Here is a 17,593-nt window from a genome sequence, read left to right on the forward strand (position 1 = left end):
ATAAAGTGGCCTGGCAATGGCAGCATAGTTTAGAACAAAGCGGCGATAATAGCCAGTATGCCCAAGAAAGCATTGAATACCCTTCGGATTGGTGGGAGGTGGAAGCTCCATAATAACCTTGATCTTGGCTGTATCAGTGGCAATGCCATTCTTGGACATAACATGTCCTAGAATGATGCCATGCGTGACCCAGAATTGACATTTCAGGGAATTTAGAGAAAGTTGATACTGCCGACATCGTTCAAAGACAAAGCGAAGTTTGGCTAAGTGCTCGTCCCAACTGGTGTGGACACAAAGGTGGTCAACAAAGACTTCAAGCCACTTACGCAACACGTCTTTAAAGATGGTGCACATCAAGCGTTGAAAGGTGGCGGGTTCATTGGTCAGCCCAAATGGCATGACAATATAAGCAAATATGCCCCACTCAGTGGCAAAATCAGTCTTATGACGGTCATCTGGGTGAACCTGAACTTGATTGTATCCAGAGAATCCATCAAGGAAGCTATAAGCCTCCTTCCCGGCCACTCTCTCAATCATGTAATCTGTATAGGGCAGCGGATAGTGATCGCGTTTGGTCGCTGCATTGACCTTCTTATAGTTGACACATACTCGAATTTTGCCATTCTTTTTTAGGACCACGACAATGGGTGATACCCAGTCAGTATGCTCAATCTCATAAATGAATCCTGCTTTCTGCAATTTGTCCAATTCCTCCTTCACATGCTGAGCATAGCGAGGATTCATGGGGTAGGGCCTCTGTTTGACAGGTTTAGCATCGGGCCGCATGGGAATAGTGTGAGTAAGTACCTGAGGTGGCAGTCCTTTGAGATCTGTGTAGTTCTAGGCAAACACGTCTCGAAACTCCTTGAGCAACTGGATGAGCGCCTCCTCATCTTCCTTTGCGTAAATCCTCAGCGATAAAGGTGGGTTTAGGCGATTCCCCTTCCTCAGCAAGGTCAACTTCCTTTACTTTTGCAGGGCCTTCAATAGACTCACTAGTTGTGCCCTGGCGTTTGGCACCAAGCATAATGACAATCCGATCCCCTTTCTTGAATCGAGTAAAGCGTTTAGGGAGATCTTGGGGCTTACGTTGAGAGCCTGTGTCAGAGTCAGGGTTCTTTGGAGCTTTCTTAAGATGCATCCTTCTCAAGTGAACCGGAAAGTTCATCTTAGAGTGTGGAGCTGGGGTGGGCTGAGGGATTTCAGGATTAGAGTTGGTACTAGCATCGGACTCAGAATCAGACTCCTCTGACATTGGTGGAGCATCAAAAGGGAGGTTGTTTGAGGGCTCAGTAGTAAACAAATCAGGGTTGGAAGTGGGGTCAAAAGTATAGGATTCCAGCTGTGCATAGTCCATGGCTTGCAAGTATTCCAACCATTCTAAATCGGATTTAACACGGACCAGGCCAGCATCAATGTGAAAAGTGGGGCTTTTGGAGGGTTTTTGGTCAATTGTGATTTGCTCAATGGTTCTTCCATTAGAGTCATAGTCTATATCCGAACCGGTATCACTTGCATACTCAGTCGGGTCATCTTCAAAGTCACCATCCTCTTCTGTGTCCGAGTCATCCGGAGGCATCATGGAGAAAAAAAGGTTATTATGATAATCGAACAAAACTTGATGAAGTTCAGTCCAATGCCATACGGGACACGTTAAAAGCTCTTCAAAGATCAGTAGGTTAGCCTCAGCCACATTCTTGAAGGCTGGTCTCCATGAGAAGAAGAGTTTACGAAGCTCAAGGTGATCAGTAGTAGGTACACGGAAACCTTTTGGCTTAGATGTGCATGATGGTCCAGCATGCATCATCAATAATGGCATAGAAGGAAGTTCATCAGGAATATCGAGCTTGTTTACAGGGGCTTCCTTAAGTCTATGTTGACTCAAACGTTCGTTAGCTTCTTTGTACTCTCCTTCTTCCGTGAAGGGCAACTCCAAGGTAGCAAGAATATGAAGCCAGTCCTGCTCATCTTCCGGACATGGAATATATTTGTTTAAGGGCTTCTAGGTTGGGGGACAGATGGTGTCACCACGCAACAGGCTGGAGATAGCATCTAGGTTGATTGAGGTAATCTTCCAGCTATCCATTTGAATGCGTACAGCCTCAGTACGATTTCCTAAAAAGACTAGACCATTGTCCCAATCTTCAATGAGTCGTGCATTACGCATCCAGGGTCGGCCAAGCAATAGGTCATAGTCAACGCCTTTCAAGACTACAAATGTGACACAGAACTTAACACCAGCGATCTTCACCGGCCAGTCCTTCAACACGCCCAAGGGTCAGACCTTAGAACCATCGGCGACGGTGAGATTAAAGTGGACAGGCTCAATTGGAGGGTTGCCCCACGTCTTAAGTACTACTTGATTCACGATGCTGACACCAGCTCCAATATCGATAATGCCTCTTCTCGTGGAATCACCAAGTGCTTCCACAGGGAGTATTGCATGTTGTTCAGTGCCCTCCCAAAATGTAGCAACTCCAAGAGCTTCGAGGACAGGGGTAGGAGAGGAGCGAGGCAATGGATGTTGGGGGTCGTCCTCAATAGGCTGGGTCTCGGTGCTTCCATCAATCCAAGTCTTGAATGTTTTCCAAATGGTAGGATTGTTCTTGAAGAGCATGCCCAATGGGATGGAAACACTGGTAGAGGCTAAGGCAGCTAGCAACCCAGGGCCTACTTCCTGATACTGTAACTTCCTTGGCTGACCTTGGGCAAGTGGTTGTGCACCAAGGTCGGTAGTGGGTCGTCCAAAGGTGTTAGGACCAATTGTTGAGGCCAAGGGAAGTATGCTATTGATGCCATGTGGTTGCAAATTATCCTTGGCTTCTTTAGCCCTAATCTCAGCTTGAGCCTCTTCCACCCAATTCTTTACTTTGCTAATCAACTTAAGTTGATGCTCAGGATCGGGGTATTCACCTACTTTGGCTGAAGCAACCATTTCTGTGTGTGGAGCAGACGTGGCTTGCTCAGCACTCGAGGCAACTGCGGAAACTGAAGTCACCCCGTCACTCTTGAGTTTGAGAGCAGCACACTTAGTTTTCTTCTTTGCATTATTCTTTCCAATGATAGAGCCATTAGCTAGAGATGGGCCAGGGATACTGACGCCACCCTGCTTAGCTTGTGCTCGGGTAATGGCATTAATCGGAATGGGAATCACATCCTCATCTTTCAGCATTTCTACTGCAAAGAGAGTCAAGGGAACAGTGGGAACAATAGCTTTGCTAGACCTAGCTTTCCGCTTCGGGCAATCAGAATACATGTGAGTGATTCCACACTCAGGACACCTTTGATCAAATTCGTTCGCCTTTGATTGTTCTTGTTTTTGCGGGCAATGTGTGGAGATGTGACCATGTTGGCCACAAGTCCAACATGCAAGAGTCTCGCGGGGTTGTATCAAGCTGCGCCCTCGACCCCGTCCCAACATCATGATCGGGATTGGTCTATAGTCCATGAGCACCACATTTCCTTCTTCGTCATAAGAGACAAATGGGTTGGTATAATCATCGTCCTCAACGGGCTCTTCAACATAGTGGATAGGGGGATCACTAGTGGGTGAGTTATGATAGGGCCCAGAGGCCGTGGGATGCCGGATGGGTTAATGTCAGGTCGAGAGCTACAGGTCTATGGTCAGGAGGAGCAGGAAGAGCCATCTGCTGCTGAGGTCTGGGGTATGGAAACCCACGATTTGCGTAGGGTGCAGCATAGGGAAGCCGCCTAGGTGCTCTACAAGTAGAAGCTTCGTGACCAAACCACCCACAATTTGTGCAGGTCCTACTCTATCGAGAGCATTCGGATGGCAAGTGATCACCGCCGCAATGTATGCACTGCACGTTTTGTCGGTACGGTCGAGGCTGCCTGAATGAGTCGATCATTTTTAAGAGCTCTTGCTGTTGTTTCATCACATCAGCCATGAGATGCTGAGTCTGGGTGTTTCCTATCTCAAGTTTTCCTCTACTAGATTGGGATTCAGATTTTAGGTTTTTTCCTTTCTTATCGCGAGCTCTCTCCTTATGTAGGTCTTCTATGCGGATTGCTTCATCTAAGACTCCATTGAGATTTTCTCGATCTAGCACGAAATTGCTAGCTAGTGCCTCATAGATCTTTTCATCACGGATACCCTTGATGAAAGCCTTCGTGACTGCTTTAGCAGCTGGTTTTTCAGCTAGTGGGATTCTCTTGTAGAGGCCTTTTAATCGAGACACATAATCTCTCATGCTCTCTTTGTCGTGTTGTTCAATATTCATGAGTTGGACAATTAAATTGTCCCCGTAGCCTGCCTCAGCAAATCGTTTTATGAAGAGAGTCTTAAGAGCTGCGAAGGAAGCCTTCTCAACTGGATCGAGGCCAGTAAACCAAGTACGACCCTTCTCGCCCATGCAAAGCCCAAAGGCTTGAGCCTGCTTGGCATCGCCTATAAGGTTATTGGCCTCGCAAACTTGCTCAAATTGCTCTATGAAGATGTATGGGTCGTTGCCAGCATGATACTTATCAATTTACTTGGCCACTAGGGGAACTTTGGCTTGGTCTTGTTGGGCAAGTGTATTACCCATCCCAGTAAGCAGTGTTTGAGCCATGTGAGCTCCCACAGTGAGCAAGTCGGTATGATCAAAGAGCCTGCGTTGGACGAGGTCCGTTAAAGTATTAGTGGATGATCCTGATGTTCCAGCATTAAGCAACATGTGCTTGATCCCATCCAGTTCGGTTTTCATGTTCAAAAGTTCTTACTTTGTGTCCATGGTGTGTTCGAGAATCTTGCTAAAAGTACTAGTTCCTTGGTCTTTGAGGATCATGAGTTTTTCCTCAAGGTCTGCTGGGGAGAGTCGAGCACGATCAAAGCGTGCAGCTATTTGGTAGCTATCCAAGGACTCTCGGACATCTTGTGGAAGAGAGTCTAAAAATGTTGCTTCATCCATTGTGAAGGTTGTTGGGACAGTAAGAGTCTCGGGGCTAGGGCTCCGCTCCCTAGGAGGAGAGAGGATCACCTTGCCATTTCGCAAGCGCATACAACTAAATCAATGAGAGGTTAACCTAGGTCTTAGCAATGGTCCTCAGTGAATGATGGTTCAAATGTTTCAGAACGTCTGAATTGGTTGTTTTGTTGAGTTGTTGAGTGGGAGTGAAAAGTACCTGAAGGGTTCTCTCAATATTGGTCAAATACACACATTCTCTTCATCGTTTCCATTTTTAAAGAAAAACACACGAAGTATGAAATCAAGCTTTCTTCCTTTCAAATACAATGTGCATGGGGACAAGCAATTCCGCCAAGTATCACAACCAGGTCATGATGACAATATGGCAAGTAAGGACGGCAATTGATACCAATACTTAAAGCAAGAGGTTCAAATTTAGAATGTGAGTAAAACAAGTAGGAGTGAAGCTTAAGGCATAGGTTAAGAGACTATGGGTGGGAATGTCAGTGAGAGTTAACAGAGGATGAGTGAGTAGGGATGAGTGAGAGATGAGTGTGGAGAAGTAAGTGGGGGATTAGTGAGAGAGGAGTATGAGTGAGGGGTGATTGGTGCAAGTGATAATTAGGGTTTGTGAGGGATTAGGGTTGGGGTGGTACTAGTGAGTGATAAGAGGTGGTGCAAGTGAATAAGGTACTAGGTGGGTGCGAATGAGTATGACCTAAGTGGTGCGAATGAGTATGACCTAGGTGGTGCGAATGAGGTGGTGCGAATGAGTATGACCTAGGTGGTGTGAATGAGGTGGTGCGAATGCGAATGAGGTGGTACGAATGAGTATGACCTAGGTGGTGCGAATGAGGTGGTGCGAATGAGTGTGACCTAGGTGGTGCGAATGAGTGTGACCTAGGTGGTGCGAATGTGAATGACCTAGGTGGTGCGAATGCGAATGACCTAGTGCAAATGAGGTGGTGCGAGTTGTAAGATTGTGCAAACCCTAGGCGGTTCAAGGATGGTAGTGCGAGTAAGTGAGATGGTGCAAGTTGATGTGTTAGAGCAAGGGTGAGAGTTATGTTTGATGGATGGGAGTGAGAGTTAGTTGTGATGTGTTCGCGGTTATGTGTGTGAGTGAGAGGATGGGGATGATGTATGGGAGTTAGGTTTGTGTGGGAGTGGAAGGGTAGGTGGTATGTGTGGGAGTTAGTGTTTTGATGATGTGCGGAAGTGAGACTTGGATGTTTAGGAGCGAGAACAATAGATGTTTGTGAGTGTCTATTTTAGTGCATGTGAGTAGGTATCTACGTGTGTTTTGTGTGTATGTTAGTGGGTTTTGTGTTGCGTATTAATGTAAGTGTATATTATGTGTTTTGTGCGTGTGTGTTAGGGTGTGTGCGTTGAGTGAGAGTTTGAATGTGTGTGTGAGTGAGTTTTATATGTTGGATTTGTGAGTGCATGTGTGTGAGTGTGTGTTTTAGTGCGCTTACATTAGTGTGTGAGAGTGCGAGGGTGAGTGTAACTAGTGTATATGGGTGTGAACATGGAAACGAGTGTTAAAGTGTGTGTGTATGTGTGATGAGTAAAATGGGTCTATATGAACGTGCTCTTAAATATAAGAAAAAGAAGCTTTTAAAAAAAGAAAAACAGAAAACGAAAGAGAGAGAGATAGAGAGAGAGAGAGGCGTGACCTGCCGGAACGCACTAAGAGAGAGAGAGAGAGAAACGCCGTCAAGCTGTCGCCCCTATTGTGTATTGTTCCACCTCGCCACTTGCAACTGAACTGCCATCACCAGCCAGAAGAAGCTGTCGCCCCTCCAGCTTTACACTACAGCTCACGTGGCAGTCGTCCGTCACCCAGCGGAGCCGCCCTATAGTCGACGTCCAACCGGCGTTCAAAGCTGGAAGCGCCGCACCCGCATTCCACAACGGTAGCATGAAGCACTCAACACACGACTGCTCGACATGTGGCCATAAACGCAAACAATTGCAGTGTCGACTAGGCTTATGACATGTGTGAATATGATGCTGAATGCCAGTAGCAAGGAGCCGACCTGCAAACACAAATACTGAGAGAGAGAGAGAGAGAGAGAGAGAGAGAGAGAGAGAAAGAGAGAGAGAAAGAGAGAAATAATATATATATATCTCTTTCCTATTCCCCTACCAACCCTTCTGGCCGACTTCCCTACTTATTCTCGTTAATCCGCTTCTCCTTCTCAACTGCTTCCACTTCCCTTCTCTCCTAGTCTTCTTCCTCAACTTCTCATATTCTCCTACGCTTCCTCTTCTTCGTACTCTTATCTTCTTCTATCCCCTTCTTCTTATTCTTCTTATTCACCTTCTTTGTCTTACTCTTGGAACACTTCTCTTCTTCTATCCCCTTCACCTTCTACTTACACCTCTTTTTCCCTTCATCTACCTCACCTTCTTCCCCTCTTTCTTCCACTTCTCTTATTCTTCTTCCTCACTCCTTCTTACTTTCTTCTTCTCTTTTTTTTCTATCCTCCTCTTCTTCTTCTTCTTCTATCGTTCTTCTATCTCATTCCTTGCGTCTTCTTCTTCTTCTTCTTCTTGTATTCTTCTTCTCTTCTTCTTACTCTTCTTCTTCTAGCTCTCTTCCTCACTACCTCTTGCCCTTCCTTTTTCTCTATTTCACCCTTTTTTTCATCTATCTCTTCTTCTTCCCAACCATCTTCTATCTACTTCTTCTTGGCCTTCTTTGCTTTCTCCTTCCTCTACCTCACAAGCCAAGAACTTTAGAAGACGAGTACAAAGGCAAGCAGTATATTTGGTTAGATCTCAACCATAAACATGTATGTAACCAATGACAAAAGCAAGAACGATGAACCCTCATCTCCCAACGTTCCCACACAAGATGTCCAACAACAAGAAGAGCGCTTTGAGTTTTGAGTTTTTTGTTTTCTTGTGTTTTTGTGTTTTTGAGTTTATGGTTTGTGTTTTCTTCTATTCTACCCTATTCCAATCTCAATCCAACAAACCGGTTCCTTCCGATTTGGCCCTTCCTAACCTAGCTGCATGGGTTTCGGAAGCTAGCCACAAACGCGGACGATCGGAACCACATCGATCCTATCCACGCCCATGCATAAGCCTCCTATTCTGCAACATGGTGGGAGTGTGAGAACCTCGGCGGTTGCACCATCCTAGGTCCCGGCAACGGAACCAAAATGTTGAGGCAAACGCACCAACAGTTGAGACTTTGGACGGACTTCTATTCTTTCAAAAGCTGCAACTCACGTTGGCGACAATCTCTCACCTTGTCTCTCACGCTCCGCTCTAACTAACCAAGCATTCTCCTCTCCAACCCAAGGAAGCAAGAACACAAGACTAGCTTGAGTTGTAGTGAACTCACCTAACTTACCTTTCAAAGGCTCGAAGATAGTTCCACGACCGCGATCAACACGATCCGATGCCGTCGCTCCTTCGCATCCACCACCAAGCACACCAATGAGTCGAAGAGCTAGTAGAGACGACGAGAAAAGCAAGAAGACGATGAAGAGCTTCGCCTTCCCTCAGTCCCTCGCTCAACACACCTCTCACTCTCTCCCCTCAGTCACTCTCAACACAATGGAAGAAAGATGATAGAATAGAAAGATTGAATGGTTGCACTGATAGAGCTTCCGCAGCATGAATGTGCCAAAGGGGGTGAATACAACTGAGACCTCCCACCCTTATATAGACATAGAATTAGGGTTAGGGTTTGCGCCCCTTTTGCGTTTAGGGTTAGGGTTAGGGTTTGCGCCCCTTTTGCGTTTAGGGTTTCCACAACTGTGAATTAGGGTTTGCACCCTCTTTGGGCATCCTACCCACATAGTGGGCTTTAGGCCGGTCAATCCTTGAAACATGCTTGAACCTTAGCCTAAATAGACCAAGCCTACACTATTCTAATCACAATTACATGTGCGCAACCCACGCAACACATGCGGGTGCGACAAATACAACTATGGGTGATAAATACAATGTGCACGGGAGTGAGCCCAGCTCTCACAAAATAATACAACCATGATAGTCTGATGATGTCCATGAGTAAAAAGTAATACACAAGTGCCCAAAGTAATACAATGAAGCTCCACAAAATAGTAATCCACCAAAAAATAGTATCCAGCACTTGTGCTTTCTGCAGCCTTCTCAAAATACCGTTAACAGTGGATTTTGGTGGTAGGGGGGAGTTCTAAGCGGTAGGCCAAGTCGCCAACTCTCTTCAAGATTCGGTATGGGCCATAGAAGTGATGGGCTAGCTTGTTACTGCTGCCCTCTTTGAGAGTTGAGTAGCAGGACTTAGGCACTTTCAAAAGGACTAATTCCCCCTCTTGGAATTCCAAATGCATTCGTTTTTCATCAGCATAGAGTTTCATGTGTGTTTGGGTCTTTAGAAGATTCATTTTGCATTGCTGAAGTAAAGCTTGCATGCGATCCAATTCAGCTTGACTCTGAGGATTGATCTTATCAGTAAACAAGGCTATAGGAAGGGGAACCTTATACCCATATAAGGCCTCAAAAGGGAAAACTTCAATGCTAGAACATGTGGAGTTATTATATGCAAACTCAACCAAGTGAAGCTATGTATCCCAACTGTGCTGTACATAATGCAAAAGTGCCTCAAATATGTCTCAAGCCATTTGTTCACTCTCTCAGTTTGGCCATCAGTCTGAGGGTGGTATGCAGTGGATGGAGCAAGCTTGGTCCCCATGGAGGTGAAAACTGTCTGCCAGAAGTTGCTCATAAACATTGCATCCTGATCATGCACTATGACTTGTGGTAAGCCATGCAACTTGAAGAATTTTCCATAAATTGAGTGGCCACTTGAGAGGCAGTATATTGGACCCTAGTGGGGATAAAGTGGTCAGCTTTGGTGAGGCAATCAACTACCACATAGATAGTGTTCCACCCTTTCTTAGTCAGAGGAAGGCTAGTGATAAAGTCCATTGTGATATGAGTCCATTTTCATTCAGGGATAGGGAGAGGCTGTAAGAGGCCAGCAGGCCTGAGTGTACTATCCTTGTTCTATTGGCATGGAACACATTTGGTCACAAAGTCTTTGACGTCCCTCCATAAGCCTTTTCAATGAAAGCTCTTGGCAATCCTGTCATACGTTTTGAAAACACCCAAGTGACCGGTAGTGGGGCAAGAATGCATTTCTTCCATGATCTTCTGTGTGAAGGGGGAAGTGTGTGGGATGACAATCTTACCATGGGACCAAATAAGGCCATGCTTGAGCTGATATTGGGAGTTTTCAGCCATAACCCCTTGCTGTAATTTTTGAAATGTGTGGCTGAAATGATCATCTAACAAGTAAGCCTCTTGGAGCTCTTCAACCCAATCACTATGCAATTCTGAGATAGAGGAGACTCTGCATTCCCACATTCGAGAGAGAGAATCAACCACAATATTATCCTTGACTCGCATGTGTGAAATGTCAAAGTCATAGTTCTATAAGGTTGCCACCCATCGCCTTTGCTTAGGAGTCAAAGTAGACTGAGTTAAGAAGTATTGGAGGACTCGGTGATCGCTTTTCACTTGGAAGTGGCTGCCATACAAATAGTGGTGCCATTTCTTGATGGCCTGGAGGATGGCCAACATCTCTTGGTCATATACATTCATTTGCATCTCCTTCTCATCAAGCTTGCAGATTTGCAAGCTTGACTTGGAGCGTAGCTCCTGGCACAAGTTTGATTTCGTGGTCAACTTCCCTTTGAGGAGGAAGTTCTGTCAGATATTCAGGAAATACGTCTGCGTATTCCTTTAACCATGAAGGTTCTTCCCCAGATTCTTGATTCCGATCTAGCTTATTCGGTTTAATCAAATAGACAGGTAGGCCCTTTTGAACACCTTTTATTATTCGTGTTACTTTTGCCAACTATATTTTTGGCTTACCAGCCTCACCTTGAGTCGTGACTAGTTCCCCTTTTCAGAATTTTGGAAGGAGACTTGGCCCTTTCCACAGTGGATGTGGGCATCATTGGATATTAGCCAATCCATTCCGAGTAAACATTCGTGGACACCTAGGTTCATTACCCTGAATCTCATCGAAGTTGGCTTCCCACCCAATAGGAATTTCACCTTAGCAGTTTGTCTAATACAAGTGACCTCACGACCATTTGCTAATTCCACAACTAAGTAGGTGCGTCTATTATAGCTATCCCTAATCTTTTTGCACAGATTGGTGAAATGAAGGAATGTGTACTGCCACAGTCAATCAGGGTTTTAAAGCTTTTACCTTGATAATCTAATGGAGTTTGAATCATCGAGAATTGGCAATTCGGACCCTTCTTGTGAAGAGTGGTGTGAACCGTTGCCCTCTCAATGTTGGCATCCATAGATGGATATTCTTCATCATCTAGCTCCTTGTTGGAAACATTGGAGGTTCTCCCTCTGGCCATAACGGTGGTTCCTTGGACATGAGCAACTCTATTTTGACTTTGGAATTTCCCTTGGCGATGTTCTCTACTAAGCTTGGGACACTCCCTCTTGAAGTGTCCGGGCTCATTGCAATGGAAGAAACATGGGTTGCGATCATTACTTTGTGTAGGAACAAAGTTATTGATAGCATTGGCCCTAGCTTTCCTTCTTTGGACCTGATTCTGACTCTGTACTCTCTTGGTTTGAGCCTTAAACATACCCTTATTTTGATCTCTGTAAGGCCAAATCCTGTTGTTCCTTGGTTTGGTCTGCACCTCCTGTATTATTGGAGCAGCTCGGATGAGTGCGTCTTGTAGGTCTGTTGGGCGCTGTCGTCGCGTTAAGAGTTGAAGGACTACCATCGGGGCTTTTAGTGCAGAAGAAGAGTTTAGGATTCAAGATTCGGGAAGGGAAAATAGATTGGGGTTTAATAAGATCCAGGATTTAGAAATGATTTAGGTACGGAAGAAGAGTTCAAGCATTTTCACTATGTACTTAGCATACATGAACAGAAGGAATAAGTCTATCTTGATTACATCAAATGCCTTTGGATACATACATCATATCATAAAGGATATTTTCATATTCTCAATTCATTTATGAATGTCAAATGCAAGTTCTAATGGCATTTATTTCAAGTACATAGATGGATTTCAACCCTTTGGATCAAGTATATTGTTGATAGATTCAAATGCATCCAAGATTTGGGCATACATGAAATGATTTGAAAAAGTATAATTTTAGCTTCAGCCCTATTTTAAAACAGAAAATTCCAGCCCATAATCAAGTTCAAAATGAGTGCATAAATTCAAGAAGAAGCACTTCTGATCATTCATGAACAATGTCCTAAAGAAAAGAGGTCATTTCCTTCCATTACAACCATAAAAATCCCATGTTTGCTCATAAAAATGGACCATAACAGTGAGCTGCCATGTTTATGACTGGTTATTTCAGCCCATAACAGCCCGTATGTCTTCAATATCCTCACCCTTTACTTGCCCCAAAGTCACTCAAGTACTTGGGTACAAGTCGGGCTTCATTGGACCAAGAATATGGCAGACAAAATGAGAGAAGTCGTGCATAAGAGCAGGTTGAATACTCTTCTCTCAGATTTCCCTCTTTTATAGATTGTTTCAACATGCATTTTCGTCTGACCAAAGAGGCAGAGAAGTGGAGCTCTCACCATGTTTGCATCTTTAGTAGTTGGGCCTGTTGATCTTCAGTTTGCATGCTCCATATCATGCACCATAGCTCCAGCTCTCTCCAGTTTGCCCCAGACTGTGCAGCCCGCATTTTGCACCGAAAAATGCGGGCTTCTCCCTACTCAGTCCCTTGTCACTTTTTGACCTGCCCAGGCCACTTGCTGGTCACTTAAGTCTGTTACTCCATGTCCCATGTGGACCTAGTGGACTTTTGGCAACTTTTGGCATCTTTCTTGTGTTCTAACCATATTTTTGCACCTGAATTAATGTGATTTATCTTGCAGACTATCAATTACTTCTAGATGACCAAGTTGTAGGTTCCCATAGACTTATTTTTCATAAATATACATGGTATAACTGAAAATTATATGCTAAATACAAAAGAACTTTTGTAACTAAGGTGGTTATTGGATAACAATGTCTAAATTTTGTATGCAAATTTCTCATATAACTTCCAGTGAAGCTCTTCTGTGTTCATAAGAATCCCATGATTTATATTATGAAAAGTAAACTCTTTGACAACGCATTGATTCCAATCGAGTGTTTATGGGTGGATTCAACCCAATAGAATTTTGACACCTATTGTGTCATATCCATTGGGGGTGCATACTTTAGGAGTGAAACAAACTTTGAATAATATGCTTCCAGGGATAATCTTAGCTACTTCAAGTCATAGAATTCATTCATCTTTTGTGTGCGGTAGGTAGGTGGAAAATACCTCCCTCCCACAGCTTCCTTAAGCTTATCCCAAGTGACTGTCCCCTCCGAGATAGCTTGGTCTCTACACCACTGTTTCCAACAAAGTCTCACTTCACCTGTAAGCTTAAGTTTGGCGAGCATGGCTTGGTTAGCAGGTGCAGTTCTTGCTGCCTCAAAATAGTCATCCATGGACTCAATCCAGATCTCGGCGTTAGCTTGAATAGTCCTTCCCTTGCCATCAAACTCGGGTGGCTTGATTTGTTTGAGAATGAACTTCTTCTCTTGAACCACAGTTGGACTTAGTGTAGGAGTCAGACTTGGAACCTACGCTTGGGGTTGCGTCTGGACAATAAGATTCTTTATGTTAACATCTTATCATACGTTCCCATATTATGTTAATATGACTAGCACAGCCTTTAGTCAAGTAATTTAGTCACTTAACACCACAATTAACATTTATGATCAAGATAGACAATAGTAAAAAGTCTTATTTATTCATGAGGGCATAACCCTTTGAGTACATTTATTTTTGAATAAGTAGGACAAGCTGATTGATATGCTAGTTTGGGGGAAATAGGATTGTGTTACAATCAACTACAGGGATGGAATAGTAATATGGAGTGGGGTCATGGATTTTTAGGAAACAGTAAGTCATAGGAAGCTTGGGGTATCCCTTCCTTTGATACCTGTTCTTCTCATAGCGCCCTAACACTTTGATCCTGTCGGCAGAGATCACCCAGGTCACTTCTTCATAGACATACTTGTTCAACTTGACTTGTCGGCTATTATCGTGCAAAGTTGCGTTTACGTGAGCTTCAACAAAGATGAATAGCTTCATGATCTTTAAATCCTCCATCCACCTGATTCTCTTCAAGTTTGTCTGAAGGTACGCGAGCCGGTGGGCTACTATGTAGTATATTCTTGAGTCTCCCGTCCATCTCCGTTCCACATACAGGGGCGAAGGATTATAGATGCGGTCCAGAATATTCATCATGCCTAGCCTCTGATGATAATTCGAAGCACACATTGCAGTCATGTACATGACCTAGAACACCAAGAACTTGCTCCATGCTTCGTGATTCTACAACCCAACATCCATAAGTGAGTAAAGAAATGTTTTCAATAGAAAACAATGCTCTATTCTACTCACCTTCCCCTATTTGTCCCCTTTACTCCCTTTATTTTTCTCTATTAAGTTCCCTTGTAATCCTTAGATCCCATTGGTTCGCTCTAATACCAATTGTAACGTGTCCGCTCATCCGCTTGTGGGACACGTCTTAGTAGCCCATCGGGAAGAGGGTCTAGAAAGCTCTACCTGAATAGTTTTAGACTCTTTTAGATGCAAAACTGTCAGCTTTACAGACTGCTCATAATACATTGGAATCACAAGCTTCCCAGATTTAGCAGTTGCAAGACCAACTGGCACAGTCACGGTTTGTTCCTCCAAGCCCCAATTTTCCTATTATTCCTTCTATCTCTCAGCAGGACTTGGTAGTTCTCCAGAGATAGGCCACATTGTGTCCATTGTTTCAAGATAAAGTGGAAATATTGCAGTCGAGGATGGATTTGTTATGGTCTACATTTGAGCACTTTCAGGAGTATGTTCCTCCGGACCATTCTTTCTTTTTCTACTATTAGTTGTAGAAGTTGGCGTTCTATATGAAGCTTTCAATGATGGATCTCCCTCTTCCAGAGGATGGTTGGAGTGGGGCTTGGTCTTCTGATTTGCTGACAGAAGTGGTCTGTATGGTTTTTGAAGATTCTATGACGACGGATACCATGTTGCTGTCTTACATGTATCTACGATGTGATTTGTTGATTTCAGATTATGTAGATCCAGCCTGATATGTGGAAGATGTGGTTTTGCAAGCTGTTTTGTATATCAACTATTTGGAGTTGAGGATAGATGACATGTTCTAGTCTTATTCTTCAAAAGTGGATACTTGCCCTGATAATTCATGGTATTCAATGATTGATTCTGTGGTCTTGAATCAACGTCAGAATACAACTTCTACTTATGTGTAGAGCACTAACCAACTGAGGGTGGATCTCCTAGCTTATCTTTCCAAAAACCATCCATTTGATTCATCCTTTTTTAATGCTATCAGAGAAGATTTGTCTTAGGTCCCTCTATTCCTAGCCATTTATACTATCAACAAATGGCTCATCGCTATGATACTTATCTTTCCCTTTATAAAACCAATTGAGCAGCTATCTTACCTCTTCTTTTTCAACCTCAGGGTTTTCCTCAAATTCCTATATTTACCTATTGTTCTTTCATCGAAGATCAAGTTTTTTCCCCTTCTCCGCCATGTCCTTCTCCATCTATCCATATACCTTCCACTTTTCCTATTTATCAATTGACACCTTTCCTAACAGATTCACTTAAATTTTCAGCCACTCCTTCTTTAGCTTATTCCTCCTTTTATGATTTTACCTACCCATCTCTTCATCCTCTTTTACTTATTTCACTTCCATCTCCTGTCACTTCTATTTCTCAACCCCCTCAGTTGGTTAGTGAGTACAATGGATTTGATTAGTAGATTCCAAGAAGAAGAGGATGGAGCTCGAATGATTCTCTCATAGGACCACAGATTAAGTGGCCATTAATTTTAGGGGATTGGACAATTGCTAGTTAAGCATACCAAAATTACCTTCATTTTGCTCACCAATATTCACAATCTCTAGATTCTTCAATGAGATTGATAGCTCATTTTGCTTGGTATGTAGCATACATGCATAGGCATTCCCATAATGATCAAAAGGCCATTCCAAAGCTTTGTATGAATGTCAATGTAAATATTGATTCTCAATAGTTGGATGTCCTATATTTTCATGCCCTATGTCTCCCTAGCAGATACCTTGTTTTGCTAGAAAGGATGTGGTGCCTGCAGTTCTTTCAAAATCGTCCAAAGACATTTGTGGATGAGTCCTTCTCCATGGATCGTTTTCAAAACCACCAAGCCTTCAAAAGGGATCACATTCATTGATGACTTTGCAATGTATTTTGGATGATTCTTAATGATATATATATCTTTCTTTTTGGAGGTGTCATTTAGATGGTTGTGTTTAGTGTGTGTGTTATAATAATCTTATGTGATGAGTTCGTGATGGTTGAATAATTTGTTCAAGAGCTCTTTTCAAAATATTGATGATGAAACACCTATGATGGAAAGCTGAAGAAGAACCTTTTATGTCATTTACAATTTTTTTATGACTTCCAATTGATTATCAGATGTGTTAACAAATAACGAAAGTTTTCCTTTAGTAGTATTTTTTTTAGAGATATAGATGATAAGTTGGGGTTGTGGTTAAGAGAGATCATTGAAAATCCTACGGAAGATAAAATTGAGTTTTTTAGTGAACTTATATTAATCTTTTCCTTAGTTCGCGAGGACACTTCCTTTCTAAGTGTGGGAATATGTTGAGAGTGGAGAAAGACTGAATTTTTGACTGATTTTTGTTGTTTTTGAGGACTGAATGATTGTTTCTTGATGGATTTAGAGTGATTATGGTTGTAAATTGAAGTGTTTGAGAGTGTTTTGGATGATATTGATTATGTTTTGGAAGTTCATGATGATTCTTAGTGGAAATATGAAGCTCTGTGATGTTCTAATAGGTTCTATTGAGGTTCTGATATAAGGATTATTGAGAGTCATTATGAGAGTATTGTAGTGAGGAGATGATGTACTATTGAGAGAGAGAGAGAGAGAGAGAGAGAGAGAGTCAATTCTATCAAAATAGTGTAACTATATATGAGAGATTGAGAGAGAAAACTATGAGGACATTGAAGGTGAATAGTATGTGATTGATTTCCATTCAAAAATGGTGTATTCTTTTATGTTCATTGTTATATTGAAGGATTCTATGAGGATGTTGAAGATTTGATTCTATCAAATCCGTGGGAGATATCTACTATGATGATATGTGAAGATTTGTTGTTTTCTTTGTTTTGGCCATCAAAAGAATGAAATAAAATCTTGTTGATGTTACAAGATAGATTTTCTTGTAGTAGAATCCCCTTTTCCTTGGTGTTCCTCTTGGGGCTCCACTCCAACAAAAAAGTTGTAGATCTCACCGTTTCTGATAACCCACACGGTCTGTTTTTAGAGATCAGCTTTCTATCACAAGATATTTTAAAAATGGATTCACCATGTCTATTTTAAGAAAAATAACTTTTTAAACTCTATTCTTAACTTATGGTCCATGTAACCACCTTGAGCCATAGATAGGGAGAGTTCATTAGATTGCATTGGGCCCCAACCTTAAGATTGACTTCCACACAAAAGCTTGTGTCATCTTAGACCTTAGAAAGAGAAAATCACTTCTCTCCTCACTTCCAGAGGATCATGTCTCTCGTCTTTCTTAGTGAGAGAATTA

Source organism: Lygodium microphyllum, chromosome 3 (genome assembly GCF_053477565.2).
Source record: "Lygodium microphyllum isolate KBCC chromosome 3, Lygodium_microphyllum_v1.1.10, whole genome shotgun sequence".
Taxonomy (NCBI): domain Eukaryota; kingdom Viridiplantae; phylum Streptophyta; class Polypodiopsida; order Schizaeales; family Lygodiaceae; genus Lygodium; species Lygodium microphyllum.